Source organism: Otolemur garnettii, unplaced genomic scaffold, assembly GCF_000181295.1.
Source record: "Otolemur garnettii isolate 467f Iridium unplaced genomic scaffold, OtoGar3 scaffold00001, whole genome shotgun sequence".
Taxonomy (NCBI): domain Eukaryota; kingdom Metazoa; phylum Chordata; class Mammalia; order Primates; family Galagidae; genus Otolemur; species Otolemur garnettii.
Window position 1 is genome coordinate 5,874,988 of NW_003852396.1, and position 18,483 is coordinate 5,893,470.

The window sequence follows — 18,483 nt, forward strand, 5'->3', positions numbered from 1 at the left end:
GCACGCTGGTGTAGATGGGCAGCTGTGGTATGGAGAGTGTGGAGAGCACGCTGGTGTAGATGGGCAGCTGTGGTATGGAGAGTGTGGAGGGCACACTGGTGTGGATGGCAGCTGTGGTATGGAGAGTGTGGAGGGCACGCTGGTGTAGTTGATTTAGATGATTATGGGGCATTTCTTCCTCTCTCCTTTAGTGCTGTCAGAGATAGGAGCATCAGGAGAATGTAACAGGCTTAAAAACTTCAGCAGACAGTGGAATGTGAGGAGGTAGAGGATCTTACAGAAATAGCCTTCCCAGTGTCCTAGAGAATTTCAAATGGCAGAGTGGTTATGTAACCTTTTGAAAAGTAACAATTGCAAGTGTAACATTTCTTAAATGTCCTTTTGAGCATACAGTTTCTCAGTGTTATATCTTAAATGTCTTCCTTGTGTGACCTTTGGGTTAATACAGTCTTAAAATAGTCTATAAAGTTGTTTTCCAACGTGCGTGTTTTGTTCAAAATCTAAAGAAAAATATCTGTGAAATGTACACATACGCAGGATATTTCACATAATTATTTTAATTGTCTTTTCAAATGTCAATTCTAATTTGACATTTCCCGTATGTTGTTATTTATATCTTAAAAACCTGAAAAGCACTCTACTTTCTGATTTTTTTTTTAAGCTTCCTTCATTGTGGGGTTATAAATGAATGTGAGGGGGCACTATGTTACGGTTATGTCTGGGGTTTAAAAATGTTTCTGTAGTGCTTAGATGTTCATAAAACATTATTTAACCACCCATTAGAGCAGTGGTTCTGAACCTTCCTAATGCCATGGCCCTTTGATACAGTTCCTGTGGGTCGTGACCCATGGGAGAACCGCTGCATTAAAGGTTTCTAGGTGAAAAGGAATAAAGCAAAAGTACTCCGAGAGCAACAAGAAAGCTAAAATAGATAACTTACCTTTCTGGTTCAAATAACTCAGCGCTCAGAGAACTTTATTTATACAGTCTAGAATTATGCCATCATTAGATTGCTGTGGACTATGTGAAATTCTGCACTCTGCTCCCCTCGCCAGCTTGGACTGCTAGATTCCGTGAACGTCTTCACTTTCTTCTTGGTCAAATGGGTTTTCATTCCTCCACTTTATGAGTGTAGATACTTTTTACAAAAAATACAGGAAACTTCAACTTATACTCAGTAGTGTAAGTCAAAGCTTATAAGCGTTAGAAATAGAGAATTGCTGGCCGTTTTAAAAAATGAAATCTAGATACATTACAGTTGGCCTTCTCAGAAGAATAAGGCAGGCAGTGCTTTATATTTATTTTAAATGCTATGATCATTGGATATAAACCAAAAAATACTTTTTTATATATAGGCTATGGGATAAAGGCACATTATTATTGTCTTCATTATACAGAAAAGGAAACTGACCCTTAGTTTGAGTAACTTGATCAAGACTGCATAGTTGTCTGGGTATAGGCCAGAGGTGGGGAACCTGGGGCCTTAAGGCCACTTGTGGCCTCCTAGGTCCTTAAATGTGGCCTTTTGACCAAATCTAAATTTTATAGAACAAATTCTTTTATTTTTTTGAATACATTTTTGTTCATCCTTTGCATTTTTATTTTATTTTTAAAATAAACATATTTCTGAAGGATAATATAAGTTTCAATGAAATATTCCTCCCGGATTGACTGGTACAGTTAGAACATGAGGAAGCTGGAGGGGCTGCATTGACAGCTGCCGTGCTCATGATTTACTTGTTACTTGGTCCTCCTGACTGATGCCATTACCAGCCTGCTGCCCCCTTTTGACAGTGGTACACTTTGTTTCTGTCTGAAGTGGAATTTGTGGGTCGCTGCTGTACAGCTTCACTGTATTTTGTAATTCTCTCTGTTTAACGGTCTATCATGGCAAAGAAAGCCAAGAGCACACTGGCAGAGAAAGAACTGATTTTTTAAAAGAGGATTGAGGATTGCAGTATTATCTTGTTTCTGCTAAAGAAGAGATGATTTGCTTTGTGATACTGTAGATCAACTTTAAAGAAAATCAGTGCTCATCAACACTGTAACTGTCATCAGGACCAGAAATAGTTCAAATTAGAGGGAGAGGCAAAAGGTTGTATCACACAATGAAAAGATGAAAAGCAAAAGCAAGGACAGCTCTTTCAAGCAGCAATAAGACCTGAAACTCTTTCCACTAAAGCAACTCATAAAGTAGCTTATACACTCAGGGAAACAAAAACCATTCAGTGGTGCAGAAACTGTGAAAGAGTGCATTGTGGGAGTTGTAGTAGGACACTAGGACCCTGATACTGTTTCAAAGTAATGACAATTGCCTCTTTCAAGGAGAACTGTAACTGATTTGCAGCATGAATTAGCCTTCACCTTAATAGGACAAGTTCATGCAGTACTTCAAAAGGAAAATACATATTATTCAACCACTTTGGATGAATTAACGGATACAACTGACTCTGCAGAGTTTTTATACTTCATTTGGGTCATAATAGATTTTCTCTGCTGTGAAGACTTACTTGCTTTGGGTAATCTTGTGAACAGAAGCTCTGGAATAGATGTCTTCAAAAACATTCAATAGGTGTCTTCAAAAACAGTGAAACATGCAGTTGGACTGAGTTTGGTAAATTTATTGAGTGGATGTACAGGCGATGCAACTTCCATGACAGGAAAACATGAAGGGTTTATTGCACAGATAAAAAAAAAAAAGCATTAATAGATCCAAATGCTCTTATTTCCTTTCATTGTATCTTGCTTGAGCAAATTCTGTGGACTAAAGCAACAAAACTGACACGCTGCAACATGATGTAAGTATCTTTAACTATATTTGTACAAATTGACACAACATAGTCAATTTGGTAACATGCTAAAGCTGATGGATGAAAATATTCAGTGTGGATTTGCTGTGTCATTGGAAGGTGCGAGTGTTAGCCAAAATTTCATCTCTGTGAGAACAGATAGTTCAATTTTATGAAGAACAGAATCAGCAATGTGAATTATTGAAAGAAGTTTTCTATAGAAATATAACATTTCTGTGTGATATGTCAGATCAAAACAACGTGACTATTTCTTTGCAAGGTAAAACTAAGGCTATATGTGATATGGGGCAAATATTTTGCAAAAAGCTGCCTGTTTTCAAAACACGTTTCAAAAGGAATTTCAGATGCACATTTTCCCCAGTCAGTAAAGTTTATTGATGAGCAGGATGATAAGAGAATTATTTAAAGAATACCTAGCTATTATAGACCTATTAATTGGAGAATGCAAGGAAGGGTTCACTGACTTTGAGAGTCATGGCATCACACTCAAGTTAGCATTTCAGCTTCAGTTGTTATCACCACGGCATCTAGAGAACTGCAGATGGAATTGATTGAGCTCTCAGTAGATGCCATTTTAAAGTCATTGTTTGATGCTGAGAAAGACCCAGTTAAAATATGGCAAAATACAATAGAATACCTGGCCCTTTGGCAACATGACTGAAAATGCTTTCTTGCTTTTCAGCCACTTACTGCTGTGACTCTGCGTTCCCCTACTGAACCCAGATCGAGGTGCCCTTAAGGTCATAGTGACTGCTGCCCATGCAGAACAGTGGCCTCCTGCATTCTGGGCACTAGAGACTGATGTCATGAAAGACAGTTTTCCATGGACTGGGGGCTGTGAGAAAGGTTTGGGGATGATTCAAGGGCATTGCATTTATTGTTCACTTTACTTCTGTTATTCTTACAGTGTAACGTACAATGAAATAACTATACAACTCACCATGATGCAGAATCACTGGGAGCCCTAAGCTTGTTTCCCTGCAACTAGATGGTCCCCTGGAGGTGATGGGAGACAGCGACATGTGAAGTGTGTTGCTTATGTCCAGTCTACTCCGTAATTTCGTTTTGGTTGCTATCGCTGCAGAATACCCTGCTTCACAAGGATGGGATGTTAGGAACGGAAGTACACGTGTCAGTGCTTTGTGACAATCTCCGGATATTCCCCTTGACTTTAATTTAGAACATATGGAGATTTGAAATTATCTCAAACATACTTTTATGCCTGCAGTCTCAATCACAGAATCAGTTTACTGGATCATTCACAAATGGGTCTCAGACCCATTCCTTCCCAGGTCAGGGGTCTGTTGTGGTTGGGAAATAATGCTCACACTCTTGAACATAGGCGATCGTGCCCCAGCTGGGAGAAAGAAGGCCTTGCCCAGGCCCTTTCAAAATCTCTGCTAATGTTCGAATCAATGTAAAAAAAAAATCCCAATGTTCACCTGTAGCCCCCTAACTCCAGTTTGGCTTTGAAGGCAGCCCCTTTATCTGCCAATGTGAACACAATTGTAGTTCTCCCCTAAAGTGACAGGTTGAATCTGTCACATGAGTGAGCAAGTTTTTTGTGACCCATTCTGTGTCACTGATAGTGCTGCCAACGATGACTATTTTTTTTAAAGAAATCTCTAGAGCAGCTCTGGTTACTCAGAAACTCTGGCCAGTGAGCTCCCTTTAGAAAGCCATCACTTCTGTGTGTAAGAGAAGACGTGTGTGCTGTGCGTCCATCTTCTCACAGAACTTTGGGAACAGACATGCATTAAAGGTGTATTACCTCACCGTGGTTAATAATTATAAACACATCCCGCAAGATGTTGTGACATTGCCAGCTCTTCTCTGTGGATGGCAGAGTGCAGAGACTCACATTCAGAAGTGACTTCTTTACCTGACCAGTCCTGAAAGCTGTGCAGTCCTGGCAGCTGCTCCATCGTGCGGAAACTAACACAGACTGACCAGTGCAGTTCCCCTGATGGGTAAACGTTGAAGGACTTGAGTAGTTCTGCAGCTGCAGTATTGGTTGGCAACAAACGTGCATGTGTCCGTGTGCATGTAACATATTCTCATGCACATCCTACTGGAAAAATCTTGCACAAAAACAAGCATTGTTGCCTTGTTGTCCACTTCAGTGCACTTGTCAGGCTGGACTGTGTGCCACGGTGACTCACTAGCCCTCTCTCACATTGTGCTTCAGTCTCCTCTGCTGTTCATCAGTGTGTCTAGGTATGGTGAAAGAGGAATACAGGCCACCTTTTAAACTGCTGCTTCTACAGTTCACAGCAAACGTCCTTAGGAACTGGGCCAACTAACTCTTCACTAACAGGAATGGACTTCTCAGCGTTAGCAGTGCCGTTAGCCCCTGACTGTGATGCTCTCAGTGCAGACATGTCTGATGAAGCAGTGGCCCTCAATAACTGTATCTGTCCTTTGTCTTCATGTCTCTTCTTTTGGAAAATCTCCAAAGGGTTTTTAATGAGGGATCTTGTTCTCCAGTATGGTGGAGCGGTGTTGGAGTTTTCCTGATAGGGTGGCTGGTCTCAGCACATTTCCAGGGCAGACTTGGAGAATGCGAATCACCTGTTGCACTGTGCCCATAATTTAAATAGGACTCTTGGTGTTTTATTTTAAAGGCAGCTTTCATTTTCTTGGCAGTGTTAGAGTCTTCTGTCTCACTGGTTTTTTTTCCCTTTTCAAAGCTGCTCTCCAGTGACGTTTGTCTTTTACTCATTTTTGGTAGGCTTAGCTTGTGGGCTGACCAAAACTGTGACTGAGACAATTGTGACTGAGGCAGTGTGGGAAAGAGGAATGGATGGAAATAGTACATACAATAATGGGTAAACCATGCATGGAAATAAGTGTCAGAATCTGACTTAAAGCCTGCCAGCAAACCCAGCAGTGCAACTGAAGTACACAACTGACTTGCCTTATAAAGCCTGTCAGCAGATGCGTCTTTACAATTGAAGTAAGACACTCCCTTGCCACTATAAAACCTGCCACCAGCTGTAGTTTGTGACTTGCCACTCATTGATAGGGTTTTGGTATGAGTCTGTAAGTAATTGATTTATCCTGATCTCTGTAGGCAAACCTCTCTGCTAATGATGATCTATATTTACAGCCCAGGGCTAGTGTCACCTCCACAGCCCCACCTCAGATCATCAAGCATTAGAGTCTCATAAGGAGCAGCAGCCTAGGTCCCTTCCATGTCTAGTTTACAGCAAGGCTCATGCTCACCTGCAGCTCCAGTGCTAAGGCTGATGTGACAGGAGGCAGAGCTCAGGCAGTGATGCAAGTGATGGGAGCAGCGGTAAATTGTGGACCTCTATGCTCAACCAAATATTCAAGTACTTCCAGTGAAATGCAGATGCAGCAGAGTCATTACAAGGTTATTTAACTTGAAGATTGTCATGTTGTGAAGCAAGAACAGGACCACACACCAGATTGTTGCCGTTAGGGTCTCACAGAAAAGCTATGTCACGGAGAATAAGCATGCTTATTGAAATTGTGTTTTAAATAAGGGTGACCATCTGCCAGCTCAGGCAAAATGGTGAGCTTCTTTATTTGTGGTTGGTTTATATAGGGAACCTTGTGCATGCGCACTATACTGCAATGACCTCATTAACATTCGTTACAATCCCTCTGTGCATACACCTCAGACATCAATGACTTCATTCTGCACATGCGCATTGGACATCATTGACTTCATTAATCCATTTTAACATTTTGTGACTACCCGCCCTGTAAGTAGCTCCTTCCTAGTAATCTGATAATCCACCCAACATACACCTTTAAGCATAACCCTTTCAACATAACCCGGTTTAACATAACTGAATGGAGAACATGTTGTTAGCCATTACTTCTTTGTTCTTATCTGATGAAGCCTGAGGCTATGGAGGAAAGAGACGGTTTGAAAGTCTGTCTCACTGACCTTGCTATTTGGAGGCAGTTACTTTGATCTTTAAAACAAGGCATAAACTTCTAGAGCATACAGAAATTTGTGTGCAAACCTCTGCTCCCATAAGTCAGGGAGGTTTTACACCCACAACAGGCCAGGCTGACCTTGGGTCAGGGGGGTTTTAGGCCCGCAAACAACCTGGCCATATGGAATTCTGCCTCCAATTCTCACAAGTATGGCTGCACAAAGTTTTTCCACTGCTTTCTCTCAAACAGCTTTTTTGGCCGGAGGCATATAGGCCTTTCGCCTATACCAGATCTAAAGTGTTTGAATGGATTCTTTATTAGCCGGCTGGCAGCTGTCTCTACAGTCTCAGAGAAACCAAGAGAGCAGCCTCAACCTTAGGGGAGTTGAGGTTTTTAAGGGATAGGCTGATGCAAGCAAGCTGCTGGCTGCTGGGTTTCGCAGCCAACCAAGTGAAGCAATGTGGTGGTTAGCCGTGTGTGGCAGGCAAACAAGTTTTGGAAAGTAAGAAAATGGCCGTGGTGGAATTTTCCATCTCGTTCCCCACTAGTTTTTATGCGAATCAAATCATTGTTTCATCCTTGTCCTGGAAAATGTGCTGACAGGACCATGAGTTTGACAGCCTGGATCAGTTTGCAGATATAGAAGGTGAGACAGTTAACAAGGATTGGCCCTATGAAGAGTCCTAGAAGGATCAGGATTAGGGGTGTGCCAGAGCGGAGAGATGGGGTTTTTGAGAACAGTCCCGAGTTGTCTGGGGCTTTGGTTTTTATAAGGCAGAATTTTCCCAGGCAGCAAGCAAGCATAGTTATAGAAGTGAAAATAGCAGTTGGGGGAAATCACGAGGGTAGGGCAGTTAGTTTATACAATGCTGTGATCATGAGAGCAATTAGCAATTTTTCCTTAACAAAGCAGGTAAAATCTACAGTGTCCTAAGGAAATCAAGGGGAGGGGACTTACAGGCGGGGGGTCATAGATAGCATGGTCATAAAAAGTGATAATCACCATTTCATATTTGACAATGTTTCCTATACATTTTAATAAATCAAATAAGTCTAATTTGTTTTTCTCAGACTTTCAGTGGTCTTAATATTTCAAAAAGACTAAATTTAGAGTTGTGTTTTTTTTGTTTTTTGTTTTTTGCAATTGTTGTTGTTTAAGCTGGTCTGGACTGGGTTTGAACCTGCCAGCCCCAGTGCACTTGGCTGGCCCCGCAACCACAGTGCTATGGGCACTGAGTCCCAAATTTTGAGTTTTGATTTTGGAAGGTTTATCAAATATCAAAGCCTTAAAACATTTGTTCAAATAAAATTATAAGTCAAAAGATTTTAAAGGCAGTACACAGTTAAATGGATCACATGAAATTTCTTTACAAATTTCCTTTTATGAGCTTCATTTAACTTGCACAGACAATCTACAAACATTCTGTACTTTCTTCTTTAACTTCTGTCCTGCTTTTCACTTTTTCTGTTTCAGGACAAAATTTAGCATACAAGATTCTTTCCTTACACAGTGCTGTTTTTCTTTCTGTATAATTCCTCTCACTTCCGAAGAAACCACTTTCTATGAAACAGGATCACAGTTCACTATGAAGTCAGCCAATCACTTGGCCAAATTGATACTTAGAGGGTTCCAAAGGCTAGAATTTTATTCTTTGACAAAGACTCAGTTTCCCCAACAATTTAAACAACCAAATTATTACCTTTTACAAATGAGAGACATTTTATGGAATATAACATTGATACAGGGTTTTCCCATTTAGGGCTGGACAGGGAATTCCTATTTTTCGGGTTCAGGTAAGCTCAGAAATCAGATTTCTATCTTTAGGCATGAACACGTTACAGGCCATACTCTCTGAGCTTTAGCCAAGTTATGAATAAAGCAGTCCTAAACATTTTGGATGGCTCCATCTGAGTAGGGAGCACACACTCTCTTCTCCCCAGACAAAAACTGCAGCAAAGACCTAATAACCCTGCCCAAGGTGAGGGGCTACATTCATTCATTTGCTAGAACATCCATTTAGTTTGTAAAGGTATTTTTCCATCTACTAAGTCCTGGCCAAAATATTTCTCAGGGCCAGTTATTCACCCCTAGACAAAGGACCCATGCAGGAAACTTCTGACTTGGGCCTCCTCCCCCCGCAGTAGCTCTGGCACTCTCCACTCTCTCTGCATGCCCCTCATCCAAAAAAAAAACCCCATTTTATCACTCATCTGTGGCCCGTGGGCTCAATTCTCGAATCCCTGAAACCAAGGACTCACTGAAGAAATTCCAGTAACAAAACCACAACACAGTTATCCTTTCTGATGTCTTTTCATTTTTCCCCTGAAGTCTCCTTCAAAGACTAGATATATGTCCGAGACAGGAAGCAGAAAACCTGGAATTTCCAGTTTCTATCAGAACAGTCAGGGGGCAAAGTTGGAGCAGTGAAGAAGGGGCCAGTCACACAATCGTTTCATCCTGTGAAGGGGAGGGTGAAACTCCACCTATTGTTACCCATCTCAGTCAGTCTCTAAGCACTCACATACACACATTCCAACCCATTTCTTAACCTGGGCAGCCTTGATTTCTCACTCAAGCTGCCACTTAGCCATAGGAGGCAAACCAATAATCCCTTAGGGGAAGAGGTCCAACCTGACCCCCGAAGTTCATTTATGCTATATCCACACACTCTCATATACCTTTTAATAGGCCTGCAGGTGATCTAACACCTTGGGAGTTGATTGGACCTCCACTTCCACCCAAATGGTGTTTCTAGCGACAAGTGTTGACACACGTCTCTGGGAGCCCCCAACAAGCTGATAGCTTGGCAACCCAGGGTTCCTGTCCAAAGCTCCTGCCCCTGTGGCCCTCCCTCGGAGGTCCCTAATGGCCCTATGCAAATCACAACAAATGAATTTAACAAGCAGTTATATATTTACACAACAATCCACAACAAATAAGCACAACAAAAATACCATCAATAGTTAGACCAAACGTCTGCAGACACTAGTCAAAAATAGATGTTAAAATGGCTTACCTCTGGAGGGAGACTCACAGTTTAGGGGTGATTGTCAGCCAGTCTCCTGAGGGCTCTGGGTTCTCTGGGGGCCCTAGAATGTTTCCAGTGCGTGCCTCCCCTCAGAGGGACCACAGCCTGTCCTTCTGGAGGCTACCTGAGGATCAGCAGAATTAGTGTCTGGAGGACCTGGGCCACACCTAAGAAGTGATGGAAGAGGGGTGTGGTAGAAGAGTGATGGAATAAAAGGGAAAGACCCGGAAGGGCTCAGTCAGATGCTTGTCCGGCCACGTACCTGACAGGATAAGAACTCTGTCTTAGCATAGGCAGGATGTATAAATCCCAGACCAGGTCACCCTGGGAGATGATTCACCACTAAGCCATAAGATAGAGTGGTGGAACTATGGGTGAAGGCCCACTTGGATTCCATAGTCTGGGGGGCCGTGGAATCACACTTAAAACTCAGTCACTCACACATTCATTCACATGTTTATGTCAAATTGGAAAGGAAGGACAGTAAAAGAAAAGTGAAACCAGACATCTGCACATAGCTTCCTGCAGGCTCGGTCGGCATCCCCATGAGGCCCACTCCCTGACTTACAGTTGTGTCCAACCTCTGGGTAGTTTAGACTTACGGGTAAGGGACAGAACCAGAACCTGATGACTCTATCTAGGCACCCCAAATCTAGTCAAATAATTTGGCAGATTGGGGCAGGAAATGGGTTGACCTGCCATCCAGGGCTGAGAAACATCTCTCAACAGCCATCTCCTAGATGGAGGCCAGCCTGTGTGCCCTGCTACAACCAGTGGTCCCAACCTAGATCAAAACCTAGGCACCTCAGTGGGGCCTCCAAATGTTGTAGAGCAAGAAAAGGACCACGCACCCAGATCTAAAGTGTCTGAATTGAGACTTTATTAATGAGCTAGTGGCTGTCTCTACAGACCCAGAGAAACCGAAGAGAGCAGCCCTGACCTCAGGGGAGTTGGGGTTTTTAAAGGGTAGATAGATGTAAGTGAGCTGCCGGGTTTCACAACCAACCAAGTATAGAAGCAGATGTGGCGGTTAGCAGTGAGCAGCAGGCAAACAAGTTTTGGAAAGTTCCTGTCCACCACTGGCTTCTGGGATAAAGAAACAGCCGTAGTAGAATTTTCCATCTCAATCAAATCGTTTTCATTTTTGAAATTATTAAGTCCATAGTTACTGGATTTTTACAAAATAATGTACATTTTAAAGTATATCTAATGGAAGTTTCTTAAATGCAGCCTTGTTATATTACAACCAAGTTAATGCAGACTTCCAATTAGAAAAGGTTTCCCACCCCTGAGGGGCTGAGGATTAATTATAGAAAAATCAGAGCACTCTGCTAGAAAGTATATGGTTTCTACTTATCTTCTTAAGAAGAAGAAGAGATTCATACAGCACAATTCTCCAAAAACCTAAATTTCTTTTCCCAATATATTTTCTTAAAGTATTATTGCTGATGAAAATAGAGAAAGATGAAAGTAAAATTCAAGTTAAAGAGTTGGGTCTCAACAGGTGGGGTCCAATGGGATGGACTTTATAATGGTACACCTCCTTGTTAAGTCAAATCAAAACATTCAAATATTGAAGTAACACATGCCTTTCAAGGAGGAATTAAATGGATAACTATAGTGTCCAGATAGGCATACATAGCACTTTTTTTAGATATACATTTTTCAGAGTAATTTGCTAACATTAAAGGATATAAAGTAAAATGCATTTTTGTTAAATTAGTTATGATATGTGGGTCCTGTTCACATGCCTGTCCTCTGCATCTCCTTATGTGAGTTTTGGACTTTGAGTTCTAGTTTAGAAGTACTGTGATTTACTGACCTAGAGAAAGACTGTCCTTTGTAGCTATAGAGAATTAAGTTGACCAGTAGCTGGGAGTGAGTCCCAGGCTAACCCCCATTTTCCAGCCCTTGTCAGACCTTCTTGAGAAGCAGTTGAGGAGGGAGGAAGTGGACAAGGTTTGGGACAAGGCAGAGGAGAGACGTTTGCTTGTCATCCCAATTTAGAGCTCCCATGTAACTTCCCAGTTGCAAATACCAGCGGGAAAACAATCCATTCTTACATTGGAGGTGGTGTAGATACCTTCTGCATCCTGTTCCTCCCACTTTTATTACATGCCTTTCTGACATTTCCACTTGGTGTGGACTGGCTGTATTTGCACCTCACAGGAAATTACTTTTAGCAATGAGCTGTGCCATCTATGTCTTCTTATTGTAAATAGCATAGTCTATTATGGCTTTAAGCACTTGCTTTAAACAGTTCTGTGGAGTATCATGAAATCTTTGCTTCCAAACTTTGTGTGTTTTAGTTCTATAAAAATGTAATTGTTCTTACATCCTAGTGCTGCCTCGTAAGTGGCAGGACAGTGGAACACACGATCATTAGTGGTCATTAGTGATGAACCAAGGGGGCAGCAGCAGCACTGGATTTTAGCCAAATCCTGAAAAGGGAAGAGAACATGTTAAGAGTAAAACCATAAAGAGATTTCTTTCATTTCATTATTACTTTGTTTAATGAACAGGTTGTGGTAAGGTTCTCAGCAGTGAAAAGTTAATGTTGAAAATTCCTGTAGGATAGCACTTGAAAATCCAGGACCTATTGAGAATTATAATTCATGTGTTTGTGGAAAAAAGAAACCCAAACGTATTTGGAGAATCATTTTTCTAGCCACATAAATACATTTTTAGCCATTACTTTTGAATGATTTACGAGCACTCCCTTGTGGCTGTAGACTAGAACCACTTGAAATAGCAAAAGTGACAAGAAACTTAATCTCCTGGTTTGATGTAACCTACCCCTGGTTAAAATGGGTCTGCCTGGTAAATGCAGTACTGATTCCAAAATCAGTGCACTGAAAATAAGTGCAATCACCGGTAATTATTTTTTAACTTTAAATATGGACCAATGTCAACAAAAATAAGTTTGTAAAACCTGAGGTTTAGGAAGCTGGCTAAGAATTTCAAGTTGTTTCTTAATTACTGTAATAAGACATTTTCAAGAATTTATATTATCATTAATATCTAGAGGTAGTGTTAAAATTGCCCATGCGTTTTTCCTAAAGCACTTAATAAGGTCACACAAAGTCACACATTCCACAGAACTACGGGATCTGTGACTTGAGCTCCCCTCCCCCCGAGTCTTATCCTTATGGAAGGAATTTCATCAAGCCTGTTTTGTAAATCTGGGATGAAAGAGTTTTGTGGGTGTCAGAATCACATTTCTCTAGGTTTGTTTTTTACCTTTCACGAGGTTTGTCACCACAGTTGCCCTCTAATGCACATTTTAGACAGGGGTAAGTAAGGGTTTTCTACCTCTTTGTATGTTGTTTTTCTTTATTATGCAGTGGCAACTTTCAATCCTACCAACATTTTAACACCGTCTTTACTTCACACTTGGATTACTTTAGAATAGAAGAATTCTGTGTGCATGCTTGGCCAGTGTGTGGGAGTGCAAGCAAGCAGTCCCTGGGGGATACAAAGATGAAGGTCAGAAATGGGGAATCGTTGTGAACCCACTTAGTGGCCTGTGAGTGCCATTTCTATTCTGATCTCCTAGATTTAAATTCACATTCAGTGAGCAGCAGCCATTGGCTGACTGCAAAAGTAGCATCATAGTTCAGATGTAACACCATGTGTGAGTTATATGTGTTTATGGGACTATTATGTCTCCGGAATAGTACCCTGCTGTTACATTAATTTAGACTTCATTTTTGAGCTTTGAATAACTAAATTTTAAATCATTTGGGGGAAACTGTTAAGACTGCTTAGGACAGGTAGGAACACAGAATAGACATTCAGTTAATTCTTTTAAGAAGCTATTATAACATTTATTGAGAGCCTGTCATATGCCAGATTTATATAGTAGAACCTCCATAGTTGAGCACCTGTCTATATGGGCCACCACCTTAGGTGGACCTAATGTTCATGGACCTGATGTATACCAGTATATACACTGACCTCTCTGCATTGACCGCCTCTGTCAGCTGTAACTTGACCACTTGGACTGTGACACACAGTATTAATTTACCCTCTATACCTGGGCCAGTTGAGTCCCCTGTACACCAAGGGTAGAAGGTGTGGTTGTTGCCCTCAGTTGCATTAGTTTCTTGTTAATATAAATTCCTTTTCATGTTTTATTACCACATATTGAATTAGGCCTAACATCCTACTGTTTATCATGTTTTCTGGGAGATATTTTCAACATGAAGGACTGGTCTGAATTGTAGGTACATCTTGTAGTTGCTGAAACATTTTATAATTTTTATAATTTTATAATCAAGACATGATGCCCAAAGGAAAGAACTCCTCTGACACCAAAGGAGGAAGTTGTTGTACATTCTCTGGTAAGCAGCAGCCAGAGAAACATGGTGGAACGTTCTGGAGTTGGCAAGACCACAGTTAGCAACATCTACAAATATTGACATGAGCACGTGGAGAGATTGGTAAGGAAGCAGAGACCTGCAGTGGGAAAGAGGGAAAATGTTTCTCAGTGGAGTCAGTGAGACCCCATGAAGCTGGTTCAGACAAATGAGGACAGTTAATGCCGGAGTCTCGGCTCGGCGCCTGTGGCTCAAGCAGCTAAGGCACCAGCCACATACATACACCTAAGGTGGCGGGTTCGAATCCAGCCCGGGCCCACCAAACAACAATGATGGCTGCAACCAAAAAATAGCTGGGCATTGTGGCGGGTGCCTATGGTCCCAGCTACTTGGAAGGCTAAGGCAGGAGACTCGCTTGAGCCCAGGAGTTGGAGGTTGCTGCAAGCTGTGATGCCACAGCACTCTACCCAGGGGGACAGCTTGAGGCACTGTCTCAAAAAAAAAAAATGCCGGAGTCTCCAGGCTGGTGATCTAAGAAGGTGCTAGGAGAAAAAAATGTCACACAGGAATGTGGGGTGGCAGATTCCAGACATCAGTGGTTAGCTCCATAGATTTAAACTGTGACACGAACTGTGACATCTCCCAGAAAGTGTTGTGAAATTCCAGTAGAAACTGTGGAAGAGTTCGTCAGAAAGTTCCCAGACTTCACCAGCAGCTTCAGAGATGGCAACATCTTTAACAGTGCTGAGTGGGGACTGGTTTTCAAGGGGAAGCCTAACAGGAGCCCGGCCATGAAGGGTGACAAAAGAAAGAATGGTTCACCTTTCTGTTTGCACGACCTCAGCCCTTGGTGATTGGTAAATTGGCAAAGCCATGTCCATTCAAGAGCCTGAAGCCCAAAGACCTCCCCGTCCCTTGGAGATAAAACACATGCACATGGACGACTTGGGCCCTGTCTGAGAGGTGAGGAAGGGTGTGAACTGAGAAATGAAGAAGAAATGGTACCCGTCCTGGTCACAAATCATCTCACAAATGCCACACTGAAATTTATGGCTCCAAACATGACCCCTGAAATCCATCCCCTTAACCAAGGCATTGTCAGAACATTGAAAGGCTCTGTGAAGCCAGTTCCTGGAGCTGGCCATCCCTGAAACACCAACCTGTGGTCCTCCTGAGGGGGCAGCTTCATCCCTGCATCAGCTCACACTCTGGGTGCTGTCCTCTGGGTCAGTTCTGCTCAGAGTAAAGTTCAGTCAGAAACAACACAGAAGTGTTTTAAGAAAGTTGCCTTTGTCACAACCCAAGAGCATGACGTTTCGGCCCCATCAGACAGTCCACCTCTCCTGGCAGAACTCAAAGGAGTAGATTTTGAAGGTTTTGTTGCAGTGGGTGATGAGGTGGCAACCTGGAGTGAACCTGACCCAGAGGCAACTTTCTAAGTGAGAGCGACGGAAGTACAGACCAGCGTAAAAGTGCATGAAGCAGCTGCTGGAGTGGGAGAAGCAAGTGAGGAGCACACAGACGTTGCAGAGACTCCGAAAGAGGAGGATGTTGGGAATCTGATAATGCAGTTGACGCTACTTGCTGTGGAGAAGTGCCCAGGTGTGCCGAGTGGTGTGGCCAGCGTTGAGACGCTTTCTCCATGCACATTTGTAATAAGAATGAGACACAGACAGAGATGGCCTCTACTCTCAGAAAAAACGATTAAACCATAAGAAAAAAGTCAATGTCCTGATTTTGTGTGATTTGATTGTGTTTTGATTATTCACGATTTCAAATGATACTCTGTAATAAAAGCTGTACAGGAAAGTACAGTACCTGCATGTATCCATGCAGTAGGCCTCGTTCCCTATGTTGACCACCTCTGTGTGTTGACTGGTTTGTTTCAGTCCCTTGGAATTTATAGAGGTTTGACTGTATTTTAAAAAACATATATATTTATTTTTAATATTTGTAAAAACCTTACCAGGTATAGGGATGAAGACAGTGTTCAGTTTTGGAGCTGAGATTGAAAGGCGGCTGATGTGTCTCACTTCATCATCACATCATACGCTGCAGACCATCTCGGGGTGTTCCCCTCCGTGACTTGACTGTCTGTACTGTGAAGACCTTAGTGTAGTAGCGGACAGTAGCAGACACTTAGTGAATCATTTCTGTTTTGTTTGTCACTCCGGGGCGTGTTTCATCCCTTAACTCATTTTTGGTTTGGTGCCTTTGCTGCTCTTTTATTCTTTAGTTTCATGTGAAGAGGATGGTGGGCGCATTGGGGGAGAGGGAAAAACCATGGAGGAAATTCAATAACAGGGAAAAATAAACCAAGAAACACGGAAGAAGCGGAGATAGGAAGTAATACTTCCCTCTGGTTTTTGCTTTATTCCCAGGTCTGTTATTACATAACAGCCACAGAAAGGCTTTAGCAGAGACTTAAACCCTTAGAGACTGGGGGAGTGTCAAGGTCTCAGTGTGTGAGACTGGCCCCTCAGTGTAATCATGTTTTATATTTATTTTTCCTAAAATTGTTGAATGAATACATTTACATATTTTTCTCTTCTCAGATAGTCTTTAACTTTTCGGAAGTTTTAGCCCATACCATAAGGTTTTTCCTTCCCTGTAGATCTCCGCACTGTTCTTGGTGCATTTATTATATGTATGAATACATATACATACACACACACACATGCACATATACATATATACATGTATATGCACATGCATATGTACACGTGTGTGTATACGTATGTATACATGTGTATATGTGCATATATGTGTACAGATATATATATATATATATGTACATACATATATAAATTACCTAAACATTGGATATGGGATCTCTAAGCCCATTTGTCTTTCAAGACTTTCAGAGAAAAACACCTTCTCATAATTGCACATGGATATAATGCAGCCAAAAAAGCAACACGCTGGATTCAAATATAGACGGGTATGAAGCAGATAAATTCAAAAAGAGATTTATAATCATATTATATAGGAATATTGAAGGCTGTCACTTTGAGCACTTATTCTATATATAGCACTAAGCTAAGTGTTTTATATTCATTATGTCTTAAGTTCTCAGAACTAAGTTGTTAGGTAGATGATCAGCTGATAGTCAGAATGATTAGACAACGCCTTGTAAGCCACAAAGCCTGGTTGAAGCCCAGGTAATCTCAATTCTAAATGCTTGTACTATAGTAAGCACTATGCTGCAGGTCACCTCGTTCCGTCTCTTCATCGCTCAGGTTTTCACCACTTGAGAAATATCCCAGGTTAAGTTCACTAACCTTAAATACATTAGCTCACGTTTGTGAAAGACTTACTGCCGTTTTTCAGCATAAACATTCAATAAATGATGCACAGAGCCTAATGTCGCTGTTACTCCCGTTCACACTTGTGATACTGTCTTTCCCCTTATGGAAGCTTAATTTTAAAGGTTGGTCCAGCTATTTAGTACCTCTGGAAACTGTGGATCTGTGTGAGAGTGTGTGTGTGTATGTGCCTATATGCACACACATACCTGAGAGTATCTGGGATTTCATGAGGCAAAGGGGCTTTAGAGAACTGAGCTACTTTGCCACTCTTTCCAGTCCCCTCTGTCCAGTAGGACATCTGCACAGTGTATCTGCAGGCAAGTCTGTCTGAACTCGCAAGTGGGAATTAGATGATGGATGTCGGAGATAATCTACAGCCGGCCCTCCATGTCTGTGAGGAGATTCTGAGTCCTGATCTACCCTGTACGTCTTCCCAGCACAGGATTTCAGGTCCTCGTTTTCAAGATCTGTCATCCCATTTTTCTTTAGTTGGGGCTCCACAGGCTCATGGAAGGCAGCGTCAACACTCAAGTTCTTTTCCTCTGTGTATATTCTCTCTGTGCCTTTTGTTATGGAATTTAGGAAAACAGAACTTGGCTAGAGACAAACCAGTTTTATGAAAATAAGTGAAAGTGAAACCCTTTTATTGAAATGCTCATATTTTGGTATAATTTCAAACCTAAAGGAAAGTTACGTACGAGTAGTACAAGGAACTCTTACATACCCTTTAACCTATTTTAATGTTGGGTAATATGTTAAAAGTAGGCTTTTCTCTTTATTGTAGTATTTGATAATTATGTAATAAATCGCGTTCACTTATCACAGTGGCAGAACAAACTATCCATTTTGTTAACTGGTCCCCCTTTTTATTTTCATGCGTTCTAGAGGTTCCTTTTAATCAAGATTCCCTTTTAGGGCAATGTTACCCGTAGACATTTGTCTCGGTCCTTCCAGGCCCCAGGCTTGGCACCTTGCACTTCCTTACGATATTCTTACAGCTCAATATGAAATGGTTTCTCCATTTTAAAGTTTAAGTAGATCCCAATTTGGAGTTTGGGGATAAAGTGTTTTTCATTAAATGAAATCAGAAACTATTTTAATAAGG

General features: G+C 41.7%; 1 protein-coding gene across 1 annotated transcript in view; it reads left to right on the forward strand.

Annotated features, from left to right (window-relative positions):
* Positions 1-18,483, forward strand: part of ARHGAP42 (Rho GTPase activating protein 42) — a 325,063-nt gene that overhangs the window by 172,145 nt on the left and 134,435 nt on the right. The gene's annotated exons all lie outside the window — the stretch shown is intronic.